Below are 24,874 nucleotides of genomic sequence, written 5' to 3' on the forward strand. Positions count from 1 at the left end.
TTTACCTGAATATTGAAAAGACAGTAACTAAAATGTCCATGTTCTTAGGTTCATGCCTCATGGAGGGCACTGGTAAAAAGGGAAAGCTCCAGGAATACCAAAATATTTACAGCAGCCCCTTCTATGGTAGCAAAGGTGTAGCAGGGGTCCTTAAACTTTTTAAATAGGGGGCCAGTTCACTGTCCCTCAGACTGTTGGAGGGCCGGACTGTAGCAAAAACAAAACCTTTGTTTTGTGGGCCTTTAAATAAAGAAACTTCATAGCCCTGGGTGAGGGGGATAATCACACTCAGCTGCCACATCTGGCCTGCAGGCCGTAGTTTGAGGACCCCTGGCTTAGAGGGTCAGAACATACATTACTAGAGAACCATCATCTCATGAATTCCACTGAGTTAACACCTTGTTGTAAGTATCCTTGTTTCAAGTATACTTCTCCAGCGTTCTGATGTAATTACAATAAGGTATATAAGGGCTAAGAAAGACTGGAAAAGGGACATTCCATTTTTGACCATTCTCCTGGTGTCTCTCCTGCCTCCTGCACTATTGCAATAAGATCAAGGTTGATCCCAAGGACCTCCAGAAAGCTAGCCTGAACATTACACAATGTAGATTCTGCTCCACTAGGGAAAGTGGTGACCCATGATGTGCTCTAAGATATGATGAATATAGAAAATTGTTTGAAGACTTATATGAACTGACTGAAAGCAAAACAACCAGGAAAAATATGCTAGAATGATGTAAATGTAAAGAAAAACAAAAGAATCAAAACTGAATGTTGCAAAATTCTAAACAAAACAATAACCCCTTCCGAACTTGGCCCCAAAGAAGAAATTTGCAGAAATGAAGAGTCATGGATACGGGATGATATAAAATCAGGCTTTGTTACTACTACCTTTACTTTTTGCAAAACTCTTCCTTTCCTCCTTCTTTTCTTCCTTATTTCCTTCCTTCTCTCCCTTCTTTCTTCCTCTTTCATTCATTCTCCATTCTTTTCATACTTTATTTTAAAGGACAGCTTTCTAGAAAGAGTTAAGGAGTGGACAAATGCAATGGGAAATATAGGTAAGGAAAAAAAAACTTATTAAGAAAATTTTCATTAAACAAAGTCTTTTAGTGGGTAGGCACTGGGCCAGGTGCTGGATATACAAAAACAGAAATAAAATGGTTCCTGTCTTCAAAGAGCTTATGCTGGCAACTTTGGAGAATGGTCATGAGAATGAGATTTTTTTTTAAAACCCAGTGAAAATGGCCTTTTAAAAAAGTTATAAGTGAAAACAAACCTCTAATAATTCATATATGCCAAATGATATTACTCATAAAGAGTATCATTTTCACCTCAAATGTGAAGTTAACTGTCACTTCCCTATTCTGATCTTTTTCTGTGAATCTAAAAAAAAAAGAACGCTTTAAATGATTCTCATAGTGACTTCATTCCTCATCAACACCAGAGCAATATACACACAAAGATACATACACACACACACACACACATGCGCCTTGACTGTTAACTGAAAGAATATTCATTTCTTTCCTCAACTTCACAAAGAGATCATGACTTCAGAGCAGAAGGGATTATTAATGATCATGTGGTCTAAGATGTTTTACTCTTTTTGGCATCATGGACTCTTTGCAAGTCTAATGAAAGCTGTGGTCCTTTTCAGATCAATGGTTTTTAAATATATAAAATGAAATACATAGGACTCACAAAAGAAACTAGTTACATTAAAATATAACTATTAAAAAAGTCAAAAAACAAACCAGATTAAAAACCCTGTGATCTAAATCCAAGCCTCTCATTTTACAGATAAGGAAACAGATCAACAACAAAACTATGGCTTGTCCAAGATCTCAAGATGGAAAAGATAGCTCATAAAGTGTAAAGGAAGCCAAAATTGGCTTTGGAATAATGGCGGCTAATGAAATAATCGCCATGACCCCATCTGCTCTGATTATATGCAACTGTTAGGCAGGAAGCGGAGAAGGACTGGAGCTATGTGAGATTTAAGGCTTCCCTTAATCCATTCCCTTCCCATTGCCCCTTCTCTTTCCTTCTCCTCTCCCAAGGGTAGTATTCAACCCTTCTAGGGAATAGGGAATATTCTGGGCTTAATGGAACCGGCATAAGGTTCTACATGTCAATCACCTCTGGTCCCAGAATAAAGACACAGCATTCTGAGGATAGAAATGAACTGGAATGCTTAACTCTGGAGGCCTGCCTGCTGTTTCCCTAGGTCATGTAAGCCGAGAGCATCCTCCAACTCTTCCAAGCTGACAATAATTGCCTGCTTATGATCATTCATGCAGGTGTGATGGGGGACAAAGGAGAGAGGCAGACTGGCTTGGAAGCCTATCTAAAAATTAGGGAATCCCTGACCGGAAAGACATTAAAGGTCTTTGGGATGCTGGGATGTTTTCATCACTGCTTCTAATGAAAGGCAGAAACTTCAAAAAGAAAAAGAGAAACTAGGAAGGGAAGTCTTAGAAATTTTCAGTTTCTAGAATAGGTCTTAAAATCATCATCATAGCAATATTAACAGTATCAATAGCATTTATTGATCACACTAAATTTGTAAAACACTTTATCCCAAAAGATGCTTATAACATCCCTAGGAGTGGGGGGGGGAGCAAAAATGGAGGTGGTAGAAGTGCTTTTAATTATTCTCATTTTATAGATGGAGGAATTGAGATGGAAAGAGAGGTCAAGTGACTAGTCCAGGGTCACACAATTAAAAACTCAGCTCTTCCTGGTACCAAGTCGAGTGTTCTAAACCACATATCTTAGGAGGGGGCATAGGTGTAGGAGGCAAAGCATTATGCCTCCTCTGATAGGAATGGCACCAGAAGAGAGAACATTCCCTTTATAAAAAATTTCCATTTTCTATATAATTAGTATGACTTCTTTAACACTTGACTGAAGTCCCAGCTTCTGTGAAAGAGGCCCAGTAAAAGGACCATTTACTAATGAATCCAGCTGCTTACAAGGATGATGGCATTTTTCATGGCAGGAAGGATGCTCTGCACCTAATAACACCTATTTATGGATTGCCACGGTTGACTCTCAATTAGCTGCAGAGAAACTCTTAATACTTTGGATTTAATTTTAGAACACATTGAAAGCATTCCTCCAGTAAGGGTTGCAAACATTTTCTTGTAAAGAAGTTGTTAGAACCTGAGAATATATATTTTTTCATTTTAGGAACAATGTGATAAAAAATAGTCAGGTTAGTAGGCTAGTCCAGCAAAGAATCAGAAGGTACAAAGCAGCTCTCTTCATGGTGGCAAAGAAGTGGAAATGGCAGAGATAACCGTCAATTGAGGAAGTTGTAGTATATGATTGTGAGGGAATATTATTGTGCTGTAAGAAATAATGAACTCAATGATCTTAAAAAAAACATAGAAAGACTTGCAAGAAATAATGAAGACTGAAATGAGCAGAACCAAGAGAACCTTGTATACAGTAACAGTAATATTATTTTAAGAACAACTTTAATCGATAAGTTATTGTGACTACGATAAATACCCAAAGCAATTATAAAGGACATAGGAAAAAAGAAATTACCTACATTCAGAGAATGAAGTGATAAACAGATGCATAAATTAAATATACACATACACATATGTGCATACACATGTGTACACATACAACCTATGTACGTATATTGCTGTGAGCATATATACATATATGTGCATGTATATACATGTGTGTATATACACATGCACCCAATTGTGTCTAATAGCTCTAGGGTGGGGTGGGGGAGGAAGAAAAATAATTGCATAATAACTCTGTTGTATATTTAAAAAGAACAGCAAGTTGTACATAGCAGATTTGTAGTTTTAGGAGCAATCATCTTTTAAAAAAAATATTACACTATGCTATGGAAATGCCTGTCTTATTCTACAAACTTAAAATAAAATAATCTTAAAAAAAATAATGTACAGTGAAAAGTCACACACACATTTTCTCTCCCTGTGTCTTTCTCTATTTCTCTGTCTCTCGTCATTGTCTCTGTGTCTCTTACCTCGTCATCTCTCCCCACAAAATACAGATGAATATGGACGCCTGAGAGCTTCCTGGGCCTTGAGGATGGGTTGATACAAAGTCTGGGAAACAGAGACCTCGCATAGCAGAAAGGGGGTACCAGAGAACTACAGATTTACAATCATAAAAAGAAGCACCTAGTTCAACTCCCTGTCCAGAGAGATAAAGAATCATGGCACAGGTGATATTCAAACCCAGATCCTCTGGTTCCAAATCAAAGCTTTCCCCACTGCATTAAGTCAAGGCACCAGTTAGCTATTTATTTATATCATTCTTGAAAGTAGGGGTGTGCCAAGTTGTAAATAAGTTGTCCCTAAATTACTTCTGCACAAAGGATTCTCTTCCCTAACACATTTATTTATTCTGCCTCCCTATTATTTAAAGTGACAGAGATCAGCCTGGACATTCACAAACTGGGCCAGTGGAACAAGAGCTGTGACTTCTCCCCCCATTCCTCCCCTTCCCCCTGAAGATGGGAGGGCTGAGGGCCTGAATGCAGGGATGAGTCACCCAGAGCCAGCCCAACTAATCCAGATGAGACTCGGGCCAATCCAAGGACAAATCAATGGTCTCTGCCTCCAGGTCATTTATCCCCGGACCACCCTTGTCATCTTGGGAAGCCCCTTCCTTGTCCCCAGTTTCATCTTGCCCTTTACTCCAAGTCCCAAACTCCATGTATTGATTCATCCCTTTCTCCTCCTTCAAGACCCTGTGATCTTCTCCTTAAAACCTGAAGCTTCCAGCCAAGCCAGAAGTTATCAATCCTTCTTTTCTGGCCACTTGGTTGGACCCTAACTTCCTCGGCTGGCCCTCAGTAATATTCTAACAGAAATGCCCCCAGATGATGGGAATATTATATTTCAGGGTGGAGGATGCTGGACTTGAGAGACAGATGACCTGGGCTCCCTTCCCATCTGTGATTCTTATTACTTTTACAATCTAGCCATCCCCACCTACTTGCTGTTCCTCTCCCAATCTACCATCTCCAGCTAATCCCACCTGCCCCGCTACAAGCTCCCTTTCTGACTGCCAACTGAAATCCCTGGATTCTATTAAGATTCAGTTCAAATGCTACCTTTGGCAGAAAGTGTTTCCTGATTCCCTCCACCTCCCGCCCCTTTAGCATGTCTTCCTTGTCTCTAGGGCAGTGATGCTTAATCTAGGATCCCTAGACTTGTTTTAAAAGAAAATTCTGATAATTATATTTTCATATAATTGGTTTCATTTGCAATCTTCTGAATTCAATTTTATCCAATAAAACCATGATTTGGAGCAGGGGTCAACCAGTCAAGGCAATACATGACAGCAAGAAAAATTAAGAACCGAGCACTGGAGTTGTGTCCCATCTACACTATGGGTACAGAGTACACACATGTGCACACATGTACACGCTGACGTGTTTGCATTTATCCACAGATGACTGGGAATGCACACTTTGCAATGTTATGTGGGTGTATGATGTGCATGCTGCTATGGGTTTGTATTTATCTACATATACATGGGAATGCATACTCTGCAGGGCAGTGTGTTACATAGATACACATGTGTGTATGGGACAATTGTGTGCTGATGTATTTTCATTTATATATATAGGCATGCAAATGCACACTACACTGCAGTGTGTGTGTACGTGTGGAAATGTTTGTATATATAAAATATGTGTGTTTGCATTTATCTACACATGCACAAATATACACTTCGCAACGCTGTGTATACATGTGTGTGCATGTATGTGCTATGTTTGTATATATCTACGAATGCATACCTTGCACTGTTATGTCTGCATGCATGTATGTGTGTATACTTTGTCATGCTATGTGTGCTGATGTATTTGTATTTATTTCCATATACATGGGAATACATTCTGTGCACATGCTGTTTGCATATCTGTATGTACATGTGTGTATATGACACTATATAACCATTAATAAACATTTATAAAGCCCTTTACAAGTATATTAAAATGCTTATTGATGGAAGGACAGATAGATGTGGGATTTTAAGTGAGTCACTTTTCTCCCTTCCCTGAACCCCAGATTTTTTCACTATAAAATGAAGGGATTGGATTAGATTCTCTTAAAGGTCCCTTTTAACTCAAGACCTATAATCCTACCCTTTAATTTCCCTAGACCTTCCAAGAGAGACAAAATCTTTGTGGAGAACAGTCTTGTCTGGTAGAATTATACTGACAATCTAGAACTCTTAAAAAGCAGCAGCTTGCCCCCTGCTGACCATCGGGGGGAAATTAAAAGAAGCCTTCACCTGAGCTCTTCTGGGATGATTGTACTAAATTTAAAGGGAAAAAGGTTTGGAAGGGTGAATTAAAATCTGAATTCGTTGATTTGCATTTGGGAACAGGACAGAGGAGAAAAAAGGCAAGAGAAAGTGTTCAGGTACCCACGGACAGAAAATCAAGCAAATATACTATTCTTTGAAAGGTCCTTCCCCTGAATTGTACAGTGTGTAGAATGTCCACCCTTATTGTCCTCCTCGGGATTAAAGTTAAAACGTTAGCTTAAAGACCTTAAACAATTTGTGATTACCACCAACATGACAGAATGATATCGTGCTGAGTAACAAATTATAGGTTCAAATTCTAGTCTTGTCATTGACTATCTATCTGTATAATCTGAGTTAAACTCCTTTACTGTAAAATTATAGACACAGAGCCTTTAGAGTACCTTTTCTGATCTAAATGTATATATTTATAAGGTATATATATATATATATATATATATATATATATATATATATATATATGGATATTATGTATATCCATGTATATTATAGCCATGTATATTATATACTTTATAAATATATACATGTATAATATAAACATATATGTTTGTTAGCAAGGAATAATGTGGTCAAGGTTTTTTATGGAGGGAATTATAATGTTTTTTTAACATTATTTTATTTTTTAAAATTTTATTTATTAAATTAAAATTTAATTAAAATTTTATTTATTATACATAATGTAAAGATATATGTTTATTAGCCAAGAATAATGTGGTCAAGGTTTTTTTATGGAGGGAATTTATAATGTTTTTAAAATTTTAAGAGAGTCAGAAAAGAAGAAAAGATTAGCAGCAGAGAGCACAGAGAAGGGACCCAAATGCCTTGAGATTATGACATCATTGGAAGGAGTGTCAAGGATCAACAAGAGACAGTTTTTCATCTACTTCATAATTTCTCCTAAGTCCATTCCTGAATAGTGATTGGAAAATGGTGCTTGCATTTATACTTCGCTTCCAGCTTCACTTTTTACTAAGCATCTTTTGTCCAAGGAAGAATGACAAGGCAGCTGCTATAGCCTCAGCTTCGATGCTGTAGGATTCAAGGTGACTTTTTCCTTCAGGCCCTTCCGGTACCAAAGGACAGATCCAGGACATGTAACAATTTGTTTTCAAAAAGAAACTCTACAGAGCACAACCAGTACTGGACAGAAGATTATGAACTCAATTTCTTCTCCACATGCATAGACATATATGGCTCTCTATATGTATGTGGACATATATGTCCATGTAGACACACAAAGGTTATGGAGCTTATAGCACAGAGGAAAGGGCTACTTCTTTAATTGATAAAGCCAAAAATACAAAATAAATTTCCTCTATGCCCAAAGGGCTATCCAACTGTGCATACCCTTTGATCCAGCAATGTTTCTACTGAGCCCAGATCCCAAAGAGATCATAAAAAGGGGTTTGTCCCTTTTTATGATCTCTTTGGGGTCTGGGGCATCCCAGATATGTGCAAGAATGTTTGTGGCAGCTCTTTTCACAGTGAAAAGAAAGTGAAAACTGAGTGGATGCCCATAAGATGGAGAATGGCTGAATAAATGATGGTACATGAATATTATGGAATATTCTTGTTCTATAAGAAATGACCAGCAGGATGATTTCAGAGAGGCCTGGAGAGACTGACATGAACTGATGCTAAATGAAATGAGCAGAACCAGGAGACAATGAATACAGCAACAAGAAGATTATATGATGATCAATTCTGATGGAGGAGGCTCTTCTCAACAGAGAGGCAATTCAGGCAAATTCCAATAGTCTTGTTAGGAAAAGAACCATCCATACCCAGAGAGAAGACTGGGGGGACTGAGTGTAGACCACAACATAGTATTTTCACCTTTTTATTTATTTTTATTAAAGCTTTTTATTTTTTCAAAACAGTGGACAATTCTTCAGCATTAGCTCTTGCAAAACTCTGTGTTCCAATTTCCCCCACTCCCCCATACCCTCCCCTAGATGGCAAGTAGTCCAATATATGTTAAACATGTATTTTCATTTTTTTTATTGTTGTTTGCTTGCATTTTTTCCTCATTTTGATCTGATTTTTCTTGTGCACGATGATAATTGTGGAAATACGAATAGAAGAATTACACATGTTTAACATAATTATATTACTTGCCGTCTAGAGGAGGAAGCAGGGGAAAAGGAAGGAAAAAAATTCAGAACAAAAGGTTTTGCAGGGATGAATGTTTAAAATTATCTATACATATGTTTTGAAAATAAAAAACAAAACAAAAATAAAAATAAAGCTCCTTAAACTATGCTCATATATCTAAGGGATCAAAGATAACAGAATACAGAGAGTTGAGGGGGATCTCAAATATCATTTAGACTCATTAGTTCATTAATAAAAATACCCTTTATAACACATATGAAACATGGTAATTCTTTCTTTGCTCAAAGATCTCCAATGAGGGGAAACCCCCTAGCTCCCTAGAAGCCCATTTACCTTTTGGACAATTTTAACTGTGATGGAATTGTTCCTACCATCCAGGTTAAATATGCTTCTTCATAACTTTAACCCATTGCTCTAAGGTTAAGAAAAGTCAGTCTGATTGTCCTTCTCCATGACAGCATTTCAAATACTTAAAAGGAGCTAAAAGTCTCATTTAAATCTTCTCTTTGGCAAAGTGATCAATGCTACTTCAATCAAACATTCCTCATAGAGCAAAAACCCAATGTCCTTCAACTTCCTGGATCACCCTCCACTAGAAATGTTCTTTGGCTTATTAATATCCCTCCTAAAATGTCACCAGAATGGTGCACATTATTCCAGATATAGTCTGACCAGAGTAGCACATGGCAAGATTGTCATCTCCCTGGTCCTGGGACACTCCACCTCTCTTCATGTCCCTTATATTCTTATTATTTGAGGGCGCTTTGGTTCCCAGGTCCCATTATTGACTCACTTCAAGCTTAAAGTCCAAGAAGACTCCCAGATCTTTATTTAGGTGTATTGCTGTCCCCCTCTCCCTTCCCAGACTTGTGAAATTATTTTTTTCAACCTAATGGTAAGATTTTACATTTAACAATTTCATGCTATGTTTGTGGCAGCCCTTTTTGTAGTGGCTAGAAACTGGAAACTGAATGGATGTCCATCAGTTGGAGAATGGCTGAATAAATTGTGGTATATGAAAATTATGGAATATTACTGTTCTGTAAGAAATGACCAACAGGATGATTTCAGAAAGGCCTGGAGAGACTTACACGAACTGATGCTGAGTGAAATGAGCAGGACCAGGAGATCATTATATACTTCAACAACAATACTAGATGATGACCAGTTCTGATGGATCAGGCCATCCTCAGCAACGAGATCAACCAAATCATTTCTAAATGGAGCAGTAATGAACTGAACTAGCTATGCCCAGAAAAAGAACTCTGGGAGATGACTAAAAACCATTACATTGAATTCCCAATCCCTATATTTATGCACACCTGCATTTTTGATTTCCTTCACAAGCTAATTGTACAATAATTCAGAGTCTGATTCTTTTTGTACAGCAAAATAATGTTTTGGTCATGTATACTTATTATGTATCTAAGTTATATTTTAATATATTTAACATCTACTGGTCATCCTGCCATTTAGGGGAGGGGGTGGGGGGGGTAAGAGGTGAAAAATTGGAACAAGAGGTTTGGCAATTGTTAATGCTGTAAAGTTACCCATGTATATATCCTGTAAATAAAAGGCTATTAAATAAAAAAAAAAAAAGAAAACTATCTTTGCATATATTTTGAAAATAAACTTATTTTAAAAAGAAAAAAAACAATTTCATGCTATTAGATTTGATTTATCTAATGTTTTAGGATCTTTGGGAATTCAGACTGCCATCCAATATTCTACTCATTCCTTCTCAATTTATGCTATTCCAGGAGCATGTGAGTTAGCACACATTGTCTCCTGAGGGTTGATTCAGTGTGAGTCTTTACACTTCAAATGCTACAAATGGGAGCTAGATTTATTGTTTTGTTAATTGTCTACACTCTAGACTTAAGAAAGCAATGAGAAAGTGTTAACATGTGTGTTGTGTGCATTTTTTCAGAGATTTGGTTGTTAAACATTTATCAGCCCAATACCAATCTACAAACTTGTGTGCCTTTATCCATGGCACTGACAAATACTACAAAGAACACAAATCCAAGCTCATATTCTTAAACATCCCACAAGAGACTTTCCCCATACACTTGGATCAGACAATATTTAACAAATAAATACAATTTTAGAGAGCAGATCAAGGAGAATATAAGAATAGTCAGACTAATTGAAAATGATGATTTAAAAAAGAATCTTGATACAGTATTACTAGAAATTAGTAAATTATTTAAAAAATTTATTTTAATTTAAAAAAAGAAATCATCAAGGAAAATTGTCCTGAAGTTCTAGAACAAATCTACTGATCACCATCTGAAAGATATCTCAGAAGGAAAAGATAAAGAAATATCATAGCCAAGTTTCAAAGTTCCCTGTATAAGGAGAAAATATTAGAAGCAACAATAAAAAAAAATAAATATCATGGAGCTTTGTGTAATCAAGGCTTACACAAGATCTAGCAGCTATTATATGCTGAAAGACAAAGGTCTTGGAATGTTATATTCTGTAGAGCAAAAGAGCTAGGCTTCTGACCAAGGGTAACTTACTCAGCAAAGTATAATCCTGAATGAAAAAAAAAGTGGACATTTAACAAACTCAAAAACTTTCAGTTTTTTGTGACAACTCCCCCAGAATGTAAGGGAAAATTCAAAGTATAACATCTAGGAGAAATATAAAGCAAACCTGCTACTAATTATAAGGGACTCAATAAGATCAATTTGTTTACTTCTTATATGTGAAAAGATTAGTAGTATTCTTATTATTGTCATTATTTAGGTAGTTTAAAAGAAAGACTTGGGCTGAACTGAATATGAGGTGATTCTAAAAAGATAAAACTGTGTAGGGAGAGATTAAAAAGTAGTAACTATTTCATAAAATGAGGCATAAAGGAAAAAAAAGGATACAAAAAATAAAAAAACAAAAAACCTAGGAGGGGAAGGCAGGTAGAATTAGAAATTTACTGTCCTTCGGAATGGGTTAAAGAGGGAACACAGGTGTGTTTATGTCTATACATATATATGTACATATGTAGGTAGGTCTGTGGTAGGTCTTCTAAACTCAAAGAAATAAGAAAGCAAGAAATAAGAAAATAAGAGAGCAAGGAGATGGGTGGAGGAAAAGGATAAGGGAAGGATTCTTAGAAAAATGGGTGGGTTAAGGAATAGGAGGGCAAGGTAGTGGGTAGAAGTAAAGTAAAATAGTGAGGAGATATGGGATAAATAAAAGAAAAGATTATTGAGGAAAAATAGAAAAAAGGAAAATACACAACAAGCATTTGTAGCTTAAGACGTGAATATGATGAATTTAACCATAAAAAGGAAATGGATAGCAGATTAAAATTTTGAATTGAAGAGTATATTGCTTTCAAGAAACATTATAAAAATGAAAGATACACACAAAGACAAAATAAAGGGCAGGAGTAGAATTTAGTATGTTTTTAAAGAGCAGAGATAATAATCTCAGACAAAGCTAAAGTTAAAATAAATTTAATCAAAAGTGAAAAATAGAGTAATTATACTGTGTGTCAGCAATATTATTCAATATTGTTTTAGACCATTTAAAATATCTAGGCAGTATAAAATAACTGAGCAGGTAACTCCCAAAACAGAGACAGAAACTATATGAACAAAAGCACAAAATACTTTTTTATACAAATAAACTCAGATCTAAATAATTGAAATAATATTTATTGTTCATGAGCAGGTAAGGCCAATATAATTTTTAAAACAACAATTTTGCCTAACCTATTTATTCAATGTCATCCCAATTAAATTCCTAAAAAAATTTTTTTACTGAGTTAGAAAAAAAGAATAGCAGAATTCATTTGGAAAAACAAAAGGTCAAGAACTTCAAAGAAATCAAAGGGGAGAAAGAGATAAAGGAAGTAGATTCAGCAGTACCAGATCTTAAACTATATTACAAGGCAAGAACATTGTTGAAGTGTAGAAAGCATAATTTCAATTATTTTGAATTATAATTTTCTTGAACAAATAAAATCTATGTAGCCAAGAATAGAAGGAATGCAGAAAATTGGAGAAAAACCTTCCACAGACAATCTCTCAGATAGGATGTGATTGGGTTGGAATATTGCTGTGGTGCAGGAAATGACAAGATGGTTGGTTTAGAAAAATATGGGAAGACTTGAGTTTATGAAGGAAAATATCTACCTTTAGAGAAATAGATGATAGGAAGAAATAAACATAGTATGGTCTTCATATATGTGTATATTTATCAATATCTATAGATATACATATGTAGCTATGTGTGTACACATACACACAATATCACTATATATATATATATATACATATATATATATACACATGCATGTACACATAATACATATCTCTATGCTTAACTATACCTTTCTTTAGATGTGGGGGGGGGGAGAAGGAGAAAAATAAAGTAAAATCGCACAGCAGAGAACAAAAGAAAACAAATAAAGAAGGGGAAAAAAAGCTGGGAAGCTTCGAAAACATATATAGGTTTTCTTGAAATGGAAATTTATTTTATATTGAATCCTTTCTTATGGTTTGCTGTGTACATGGCAATTTTTTTCTTTTCTTATTTTATTTTAAAGTTTAAAATTTACAAATTTACAAAAAATAAAATAAACATAATTTTGGCAACAGATATTCAAATATGATATTTAAATTCAGCTAGTAGCTGAGTGCAGCTAGCAGTATGCCATAGTGACTAGAGGGCCCTGAAATCAGAAAAACAGGGATTCAAGTCTGACCTCTGACGCATCCTAATTCTGGGACTGTGTTCCAGGTAATTCTCTACAGGTATACTGCTTGATTTGTACTGATGGCAAAAGTTTCTAAATCTCCCATACTGATAAAATCATAAACCCAGACCAGAATATTAAAAACAAACAAAAAAATTTAACTCTAGGGCTGAGGAAGATACAAGAATAAGTAAATTAGTCAAGTTCATTAAATCTTTAATACAAAGTAGAATGTAATAGATAGGTATGAGACAATTATTATGAAAGTTCAAAGGAGGGCAAGATCTCTTAAGGGAAAATGGGGATCTTTCATTAACTGATAGAGAAGCATTTATTAAGAACCTACTATGTACCAGGTTAGGGTTTAGGGATTCAATGGCAAAAAATGAAAGTCCATGTTTTTGCTGAGCATAGGATATTTGGAGACTATACAGATAATCGGGTATAGATGGGTTGGGCTCTATCCCACTGGAAATAATACTGTATCAGAGAGAACAGGACTCCCATGAGTTCCTACATCACCTCTGCTCCTCTGGAAGGAGACAGCGCCAAAGTTTGGTCTCAAAGGCAAGGTGAGATTCCAACAGAGATTGGGGGTTAGGAAAGGATGCAACAGCTTGCCCGATCTTTCCATGCTCAGGAGGTAAGAATAGTTAAAATCTTTACACCCGACCCAAAGGTTCCACCGCCCTTTGCAGGAAGCCTCTCAGCTTGGAACTCTCCAGCTTCCCAATCACTTGTTCTACTTGGCCTTTTGCCTTGGAGGACAACTTGAGTATCAGCTGGTACACCAGGCAGGTCAGTGCCCATCTGCTTTGGTCACATGGAGCAGATAATACCTAAGGCTCTCGCCATCTGGACTAACTTCTTAGTTCCAAATGCAACTCCACAAAATATTGATCTGGGATCAAGGGCAGGTCACTGTGGGAAACTGGTCCTTCCCTGACTAGAGTAATTCAGAGGAACCAAACTATTTCAGAAAATAAGTCCCTGAATATTAAAATAAGAAGGTCATAAGTAATAGGTGCCTTTACTTCTATAATTTTTTTTATAAATGTCTATAAATGAGTTTACTCATTTATAATCTTTTAAGACACAGATTATATCCACCATGAATTATTCTTTTTTCTTTTACGGAACTTTTCCTTTTATATAGAGTTTTAAGTGTTGGAAGGACTTGACTTAAATTTTGCATTAACAGGCATCAATTAGATGGTATAGTGGGATGTTGTACCAGATTTGAAGTCAGGAAGTCCTGAGTTCAAATTCTGCCTCATAGCCTTATCAAACAGTCACTTAATGCTCAGCCTCAGTTCAGGCCAGGAACAAATGTAAAAGAAAGTAGTTTGGGAAATTAGAGGTTATGTACACATGGAAAGAGGGTGGGATTCATCCTATTATTCCTTATACCCCTATTACACCTAGGACAGAGCTTCAAACAAAAAAGTTGAGCAATATTTGTTTCATGAAACATGTGCAGCAGTATGATGTAAAGCAAGAAGCTCTGTAATTTGTGTCCAAAAACCTGGATTTAAATGCCACCTCTTTTTATAATTGACTGATTTCAAACAAGTGACTAATATTTTGAGCTTCTTTTTGAACCTTAAAAGAATAATATTAAATGAGATTATCTTCAAGATCCTTTTCAGCTCTGAATACTACAATCTACTCTAAAAAGAAAACTTACAAATTGAAAGATAAGGTACAGTTGAAATATCACTGCCTTTATAGTTACATGACATGACTTCAAATCTCACCTATAAAATTTGCTACCTTGTGATCTTGGCGAGTCACTTAACATCTTCTCAGACTTCAATTTTTTTACTTGTAGAACAAAGGAATTGGTCTAGAAAGTCTGATGTCCCATCCAGTACCATAACTATGAGCCAATGAATCTCCGAATAGAAAATGAGAGTTGTAAAATCTCTTTGATTAAGAAATTTGTAATGTATAGAACTTATCAGATCCACTTAAAAGAAAATGGACATAGGGTTTGAAAAACCTGTGATTCTATATAATCAAGTAAGGACTCATTCTTTGACAAAAACTAGCAGGACAACTGTAGACTAGTAGAAAATAAGTTTGGATGAATATATCACACCAAATACAATAATAAGATAAAATCTGATATAAAAATAAGATACAAAAGATCATAACTAGGGCTTAGGGAAGAATTCTTTATCAGACTATAGACAGGATTATAGGAAATAATAATAATACAGTGCTTTGAAGTTTTAAAAGTGCTTTATATGTGTAATCTCTTGACAAAACATATAATTTTGATTACAATAAACTTAAAAGTTTTGCACAAACAAAATCATTATAGTTAGAATTATAAGGCAAACTGTTTCCTAGGAGGAAATCTTTGCAGCAAATTTCTATCATAAAAGTCTAATGTCCAAGATATGTAAGAAATTGATATAAACATATAGGAATGAGAGTAATTCTCAAATATATAGTCAAAAGATATGAACAGGAAGTTCTCAAGAGAAAAGCAAGCTATACAATTATATGAGAAAAATATTCCAATAACTAGTAAAAGTAATGCAATAAAAATTAAAACAACTCTCAAGTTCCACCCCTCACGTATCACATTGACAAAGATGAATTTTTAAAAAGGGGAAACAGGAAAATGACTATGTGGGGGACAGGCATATTAATACACTATTGGTAGAACTATGAATTGTTCCAACAAATCTAGAAAACAATTTGGAACTATATCCAAAAAAAGTCACTAACGTAACACTAAAGTGTATTCCTTCTAACACCATTACTAGGTACATATCCCCCAAGAAGTCATAGAGAAAGGAAAAAAAAACATGTAATGCATAAACATGTTTTATAGTAGCAATTTTTAGTCCAGAAAATAACTGGAAACAAAGTGAATGTCCATCCAATTAGGAAATAGCTGAATAGATTATAGTGTGTGATATATAAATATGGTACATGGTATATTCAATAGATTATTTTTGAGCTGTAAAAAATAACAAAAGGGGATGATATAGAAAAATCAGGAAAGGCTTCTTTGAATTGACATAGAGTACCAAGAACAGACTCAGGAAAACAATTTGTATCATGATTATACTGTAAAGAAAAACAACTTTAAAAGACGTAAGAACTGTAATCATTGTAATAATCAAATCATAACTCCACAAAAATACCAATGAGGCCTGCTTCCCACCTCCCAGCATAAGAGTGATGAACCAGAAGAACAGATTGACACATGTATTTTCAGAAACAGATAATATATTAATTCATTTTATCTTGACTACATTTATCTGACAAGATGGAAGGGGAAAGGGAGAGACCTGAGTTTTGCACTTTACATATATTACCTTATTTAATGCTCTTAACTTTGGAAGGAAGGGTCTATTTTTTAATCACAATTTTAGGCAATGATTAAATGACTTTTTCAAGTCAAGAAGCATCAATTAAGTACCTACTATGTGACAGGCACTGTATTAAGGGCTGGAGATACAAATAAAGTCAAAAAAGCAGTCCCTGATCCTAAGAATTATATAGTTTAAAGATAGATGTCCAGGATCACACACCTAGAAAATGTCTTAAATCAGGTTTCAAACTCAATTTCCAAGTCCACACTTTATCCAGTATGCTATCTCGCCATCTTAAAACACTAGAAGAGAATAGAAGGTCTGAATAGGAACATAGAAACTACCATCTTAAATTTAATGTAGAATTAGGAAAAAATCAAGTCAGATACAATAGATCCACATGGTTTCATGTACAGTTTAATTTTTTGTATTATTCAAATGTGGAAATGTTGGTGGTTTCTAATTATTTGGCAATTCACGATAAATTAAATTTATATGTTATAAAGTTTTATTTATTCATATAAGTAGACCTATTTCCCAACAGAATCTGTTTTAGAATTCTAAGAGTATTGTGGTTTAAAATATCCATATATATTTAATCCTTAGTTAACAAATAAGGAAACTAAGATGCAAAAAAGCACAATGTATGACCTATCTCTGGGCCTCAATTGCTTCATCTGTAAAATGAGAGGTTTGGTGGGATAAGCTTAAAAGAACTTCCCTAACTTTGAATCTTATGAAAATGAATTGATCTTCATGCAAAGGTCAGCATTTCATTCTAATAATTCTTCCAGCTGAATTCACAAAGTTGCTTCCTTTCTAGGCTGTATGCCAGTGACTCTCAGCTTTCTATCTCCAGCATCAGTATCTCTCTTGAATGTCAGTCCTACATTATCCACTGCCTATTGAATCTTTGAAACCAGACATCTCAAATTGAACACATGGAAAAAAAAACCCAAAACAAAAAAACTCACTAACTTTCCCCCAAAATTCATCTCTCATCCAAACTTCCCTATTCTGCCAAAGACACCACCTTTCTTTCCTTTCAGTCTCTCTGGTTCATATCTTCAGCATTAAGCTCACTCCTCACCATCTTTCATTCCACATATCCAATCAGTTACCAAATCTTGACAGATTTAAGTCTATGAAGTCTCATGCTCACATCTTTCTCTTTGCTGCTGTAACTAGAACTTCAGTTCAGGACCCTCATCAGCCCTCCCCAGATAATTCTTCAATCCTCTCACCATTCCAATCCATCTTCCCCATTTCTACCAAAGAGATTTCTTTGAAATATATACCTGACCATATTATTCTCCAATTCTGATAGTTCCCATTTAGCAGGTGATAGTCTAAAGCATTCTTACCATTAGCAAATGGAATCTTAAGCAGTAAATAACTGTTCAAATAGGTTATAAATATATTTTCCCTCTTTGACAATTACCAGGTAAATTCTGGAAGTATTCTATGTTTATTCATTTAAATCTTACAAAATATCCCTTTAAATTTCACATATTTTATAATTGGTTGCATAATTTTATATGTTTTTCATAATTATAGATATATAATTATAAAATATGAAATTTTATTCTAACATAAATTAAAATTTGGAACCGGGACAAAAATTATCATTGTAGTTATTTTAAATAGTGAATCTAAAAAGTATTATGAATAGTATTTTAAATTATCCCGAAAGATAGTTTTTTAACTGTTGAGTTTTGAAGAAGAAAAAATGTTGGAAATCACTGCCCTACTGCATCCATAAGAGGAACTCCCTTTTTTCTGTAGGAAAAAATCTAAACTCTCTCCTATGACTCTTAAATCCCTCTACAATCTGACCTCACCCCATCTTTCCAGTCTCAATGGACATTACTCCTGCCATCCTCTGTGACAAAGCCAAACCAGACTTCCCTGCGTTTCTCACCAAGGTCATTTCATTTTCCATCTCTTTGCCCTTTACACAGATAATCTCCACATGTAGAACACAAGTGATTCTCAACTTTGTCTCTCAGAATCTTTCTTTTCCTTCAGGATACAGCTCAGACACCATCTTCTACATAAAATCTAGTGCTTCCTTCTCCCAAAATAACCCAAACTTAACTATTTAAAAATATTTATATTTAATCTTTATTTTTTCTAAATACACAAATATGCATTTATTCTTTTCCCCCATTAGAATGTAGACCAAGAATAGGAATTCTTATATTATCTGTCTATGTATTCTTAGCACCAAGCACGGTGTCCAGCATAAAGTAGGTGCTTACTAAATGTTTATTAATTGTTTGACTCCTTTCTTTACAAGTGTATATTTTAATAGAGGGGGTCTGCCTCCACTAAAACCTCCTTCCAATGAGGTCTGTATCAGCAACAAACTTATGGTCCTAGGTCCTGAGTTCTAAGGTTGGGGTAGGAGATCAAGGGATTTCCTGCATTTCCCATATGGGCCCAGAGAAGAATTTTATACTTGCTGTTTAAGGATCAACTTAACTAAGTTTAGAGAGTTTAACTATCACCTTGGCTGCAAGGGGGTGGATTTTTCAGCCACAGCAATATTGATGGTCAACTGTAAAGAGTAGAGGTTGTTCTCTGAACTTGTAGAATGAGCAGCCAAATTAACGTGATCGTGGTGCCCTGAAGTACTCAAAAGTATCCTCTGTCAGGGAATTCACTTCAAACAACATGACAATCCATCAAAAACCAGTTATTAAGCACCAAGGTACCTGACCCTATGTGTGCAATATGACTACCAAAAAAATTAGTCCTTTACATTCTATAAGGAAAGATTACATGGTAGAAATACATACACAATAAACACAAAGTAATGTGTCAGCAGTAGGGACTGTTCAAAAGGTGGCATGTGAGTTGAAATCTAAAACAAACTAAGGATTTCTAAGAGCAGGTATGAATAAGGAATGCATTCCAAGCAATGTAATTATTATTAATTTAATTTTTGAGCTTTTATTAAGTGCTTCCTGTGTGTAAGTTATATGGCAGTATCAAGACAAAAGTTAAATAGTCTGCTCACAAAGAACTTGCATTTTAATTGGGGGAGATACATAAATATGCAATTATCCCCAAAGTCTAAGTGCCATTTTAAGCTATTTTGAACACCCTGTACATAATATATACAAAGTAATTTTGAGAATAGAGGGTTCAGTAGACAGAACACTGAGTCTGGAGTCAGAAGTTTGGTTGCTCAGTCACTTTTCAGTCATGTCTAACTCTTCATGACCCTTTCCAGAATTTTCTTGGCAAATATACTGGAGTGGTTTGCCATTTCCTTCAACTCATGTGACAAATGTGGAAAATGAAGCAAATAAAGGAATTCAAATCCAGTTTCAAATACCTATTAGCTGTGTGACCCTGGGCAAGTCACTTAACCCTGGCTACCTTAATTCGCTGGAGAACAAAATGGCAATCATTTCAGTATTTTTTGCTAAGAAAACCTCCACATATACAGTAGGGTCCACAGAGTCACGAGGAATAGGACATGAATGAATGACTAATCAACGTCAATTTTGAAGAAGGACCTTCTCTTTTCTAGTGACTAAACTGCAGGCAGTGAGAGGAATGAACATGTCCCCAAGTGAAAGAATCTTTGAGCTGTCAAAAGAATAGTTTCCAAAACACAGACATCCAGAAAGAATGAAACTTGAAAACCACAAAAGCACAAATGATGTGGGTCTCACATCACGCCCACTCCTCCCCAGAATGTATAATAAACCTTTATTTTGCTCCTAGAGATATCTCTAGCCTTTTTTTTTTTTTTTTTAAATGGTGGTCAGGTACCTCTCTGAGTCACGATAGTGTGTAAGTATTTGACATGACTAGTACGGGATTTCATTGTTTTGTTTTTCTATCTGTATTTATTATATAGTCTGGTTTTTCTAATGGAGTTGGGAAGGGAAAGAAGCAGGGAAAAAAATTAACTTTAAAAAGTAGTATTTTATGCACTCACAGTATTTCACAACAAGGCATTCAATTTTAAAATAATAATAGCAGCATAACCATTGTTGTAAGACTATTGAGGAGAAAGACATCAACAAGATTAGGGCACTCCCTTGGTCTGTTCATGCATTTGCAAAAGAACTCACACACTCAGTCTCTAATTTTAAGGAACAAAGATTTATTATGCTGCTTGATAGCAGGCTAGAGTTCCAAAGGAGTTTAGCAAAGGGGCAAAAGCAAGAAGAAATTACACTGCTGCTTGATAGGGGGCTAATTCCAATGAGAATCAAGGACATAATTGTGACTCTAATAGAAGCAGGCTAAAGTTCCAAGGGAATCTTGCTAAGAGACAGAAACAAGACAACTTTATGGGAAAGAGAAACAAAGATTAGATTGATATGCTATTATGGATCAGAGATACAATTGAGAAATGGTAGGGTTGGGGTAGTTTCCATCTTTGAGTTCTACAGCTTACTGACCCACAGAATCAGTATTTAATTACTGATTTGTGGCAGCATTGTTTGTGGCACTGTCAAGATTGGCTAGCCTTAGAGTTTTCTCAGGCTTTGTCATTTTTTCACCCTTCATCAAGACTATTTATCTCCAAACCCTATTGAAAAAGATGAGAAGAATGAAATAATAACAATAGCAGATGTATATTATATTCTCAGTTTTGTAAAGCACTTTATATTTAATTCTTATAACCACCTTTTAAAGTAGATATTATTTTACAGATGAGGAAACTGAAGTTGATTTTAGAATATAAACCCGGACTACTCCAGATAAAAGGAAAAAATTGAGAGGGGGAAGCTTCTGCATTTAGGTTCTATTTAATCTTGTGTTTTGCAGTTTGTACATTGCACTCCTTGAATGACAACACCTTGTCTATGATATCGTAATAAATCCCTTTTTGCCTTGGTTTTACCTCAAGAGTCTCTAATTGTTTTTGTGGATGCTACTATTCCACATACATATATTTATGAGAAACCTCTTTACACCCTGTCTCCTGCTTAAACCAACATTTCTGAAGTTAAATGTTAGCACCATGCAACTCCTATGTTCTACTACTGCATCAAGCATATATCAGCTATGTCTTTTCAAAGCAGTTGTTTCCTAAGGCTGCCTTGAGGTCTGCTCTCTATAAGGTAACTAGCAGGAACTGCATTTATTTTTGAGGGAACTCCAGCCATGCTTCTCACTCTATTCCCTGATAAGCTCACTCTTTACCAGTTGTCCATCTTCCAAATAAGTATTCTTCACTTTTTCCCCCCTTTCCTTTTTCATCTCACTTTTGTTCTGTCTTCTTTTAGACTATAGGTTTCTTAAGAGAGATGAAAGAAATGATTATTCCTCTCATATTAATAACCAATTATTAAAAAGCCCAGCTTTTTTTTCTCTATTCTATTTCCTTGTTCAACCTTTCAACAATGTTGATGGAAAACAAAAGTAATATTTTCCTCATTCTGGGTATTGGTACTCCACCCAATTAGCTCAGGTTTGGGTGAGGGATGTAGATTTTTTTGTCTAGATTGCCCAAGGTTGGTCTATCTGTCTAAAGAAGGACGTTATGTTGATCTTAGCCCATCACTGAAATGAGCTTACTTCTCTTTGTGAAGTCTACCTCTCATTAACTGTTGCCAATCAGAGTGGATCACCACCCTTCTTTCCTAGGGAATATAAGCCTTGAGGGAGCCACTATGAGGATCTTTGCCATTTGAGAGTGACATTGACCTTTTATAAAAAATACTAACATTATTAATAAAATAATTAAATGAGTCATAAATTATGACTCAATTTTTAAAAATGTTCACCATACTTAGTATCCTCCAAACTTAATACAGTGCCTGGCACACAGTAAGCACATAATAACTGCTCTTTCTGTCAATATATTTCTCTATGTATGAGTTTGTTTTTTTTCTGTACTCATGTATAATTTAATATAGCCAATCAAAATAGAGGAAGCATTTCCTTTGATTATATTATTCTGTATGAAACAGTCTGTATTTGAACTCAAAAATTATCTGTCCATCTCTGATACTTTGTGAGTTAAAAAAAATCAATATACTGATGTTAATTATGTGTCAGAGTTTTTCCTTCAATTACCAATACAACCCAGATTTCCTATACCAATCTCTTATTGCCTTATTTCCCTCAACCCATAGTGTGACAAGAGCCTGCACCTGGGGTTAAAAATAATTGAATTCAAATCTCATCATATTTATAAGCTAAGTGACCCTGAACAAATCACCAATTCTCAGAACCTTGGTTGCTTTACCTGTAAAATTAAAAGACTGATTACATCTCAGGCCTTTTCCAGCAATAAATCTATGATCTTCTAAGTAATCTCTTTGGGTTTCAGTTTCCTCCTCCGTAAAATAAAGGAGTTGGACTCAAAATGTGACTAAACATGGGCAAAATGTGTTCTTTCAATAGTCTTGCCTGGAGCATAGAGGAGTGTGAAGGTTGGGACTTCAAGGAATATTTGGCCAGAAACAGATAGGCATAATTGGGAGGAAACTGAGAAGTCAATAGAGCTGATAAGTTTGTACTGTCAAATGGGAATCCCCAAGAAACCCCCCAAAATAAATACTTAAGAATATAGTAGGTACATACTTCATATCTCTCAGATAGGCTAAAATGAGAGGAAAAGATAATGATAAATGTTGGAAGGGATGTGGGGAAAATTGGGACACTAGTGCATTGTTGATGGAGTTGTGAAGCAATCCAATCCCTCTGGGGAGTCATTTGGAACTATGCCCAGAGGCCATAAAGCTGCAAACATCCAGCAGTGTCTCTATTGGAAATAAATCCCAAAGACATAGTATGATGATAAAAGCAGGAACATGACCCACATGTGCAAAAATATTTGTAGCAGCCCTTTTTGTAGGGGCAAGTAACTGGAATTTGGATGGATGCCCATTGGCTGGAGAACAGCTGAATAAGTTGTGGTATATGAATTTTTTTTTATTTAATAGCCTTTTATTTACAGGATATATGCATGGGTAACTTTACAGCATTAACAATTGCCAAACCTCTTGTTCCAATTTTTCACCTCTTACCCCCACCTCCCTAGATGGCAGGATGACCAGTAGATGTTAAATATATTAAAATATAAATTAGATACACAATAAGTATACATGACCAAAACGTTATTTTGCTGTACAAAAGAGATCAGACTCTGAAATATTGTACAATTAGCTTGTGAAGGAAATCAAAAATGCAGGTGTGCATAAATATAGGGATTGGGAATTCAATGTAATGGTTTTTAGTCATCTCCCAGAGTTCTTTTTCTGGGCATAGCTGGTTCAGTTCATTACTGCTCCATTAGAAATGATTTGGTTGATCTCGTTGCTGAGGATGGCCTGGTCCATCAGAATTGGTCATCATATAGTATTGTTGTTGAAGTATATAATGATCTCCTGGTCTTGCTCATTTCACTCAGCATCAGTTCCTGTAAGTCTCTCCAGGCCTTTCTGAAATTATCCTGTTGGTCATTTCTTACAGAACAGTAATATTCCATAATATTCATATACCACAATTTATTCAGCCATTCTCCAACTGATGGACATCCATTCAGTTTCAGTTTTAGCCACTACAAAAGGGCTGCCACAAACATTCGATGCACATAAGGTCCCTTTCCCTTCTTTATAATCTCTTTGGGATATAATCCCAGTAGTAACACTGCTGGATCCAAAGGGTATGCACAGTTTGATAACTTTTGAGCATAGTTCAAACTACTCTCAAAATGGTTGGATTTGTTCACAACTCCACCAACAATGCATCAATGTCCCAGTTTTCCTGCATCCCTCCAACAATCATCATTATTTTTCCTGTCATCTTAGCCAATCTGACAGGGTGTGTAGTGTATCTTAGAGTTGTCTTAATTTGCATTTCTCTGATTAATAATGACTTGGACCATCTTTTCATATGACTAGAAATAGTTTCAATTTCTTCATCTGATTGTCCGTTCATATCACTTTGACCATTTTCAATTGGAGAATGGCTTGATTTTTATAAATTAGAGTTAATTCTCTATATATTTTGGAAATGAGGCCTTTATCAGAACCTTTGACTGTAAAACATTTTCCAGTTTATTGCTTCCTTCTAATCTTGTCTGCATTAGTTTTGTTTGTACAAAAACTTTTCAGTTTGGTATAATCAAAATTTTCTATTTTGTGATCGTAATGATCTCTAGTTCTGCTGGTCATAAAGACCTTCCCCTTCCACAGGTCTGAGAGGTAAACTATCCTGTGTTCCTCTAATTTATTAATAATTTCATTCTTTTATGCCTAGGTCATTGAACCCATTTTGACCTTATCTTGGTGTACGGCGTTAAGTATGGATCAATGCCTAGTTTCTGCCATATTAGTTTCAATTTTTCCCAGCAATTTTTATCAAACAGTAAGTTCTTATCCCAAAGCTGGGATCTTTTGGGTTT

This window comes from Sarcophilus harrisii, chromosome 5 (assembly GCF_902635505.1).
Source record: "Sarcophilus harrisii chromosome 5, mSarHar1.11, whole genome shotgun sequence".
Lineage (NCBI taxonomy): Eukaryota > Metazoa > Chordata > Mammalia > Dasyuromorphia > Dasyuridae > Sarcophilus > Sarcophilus harrisii.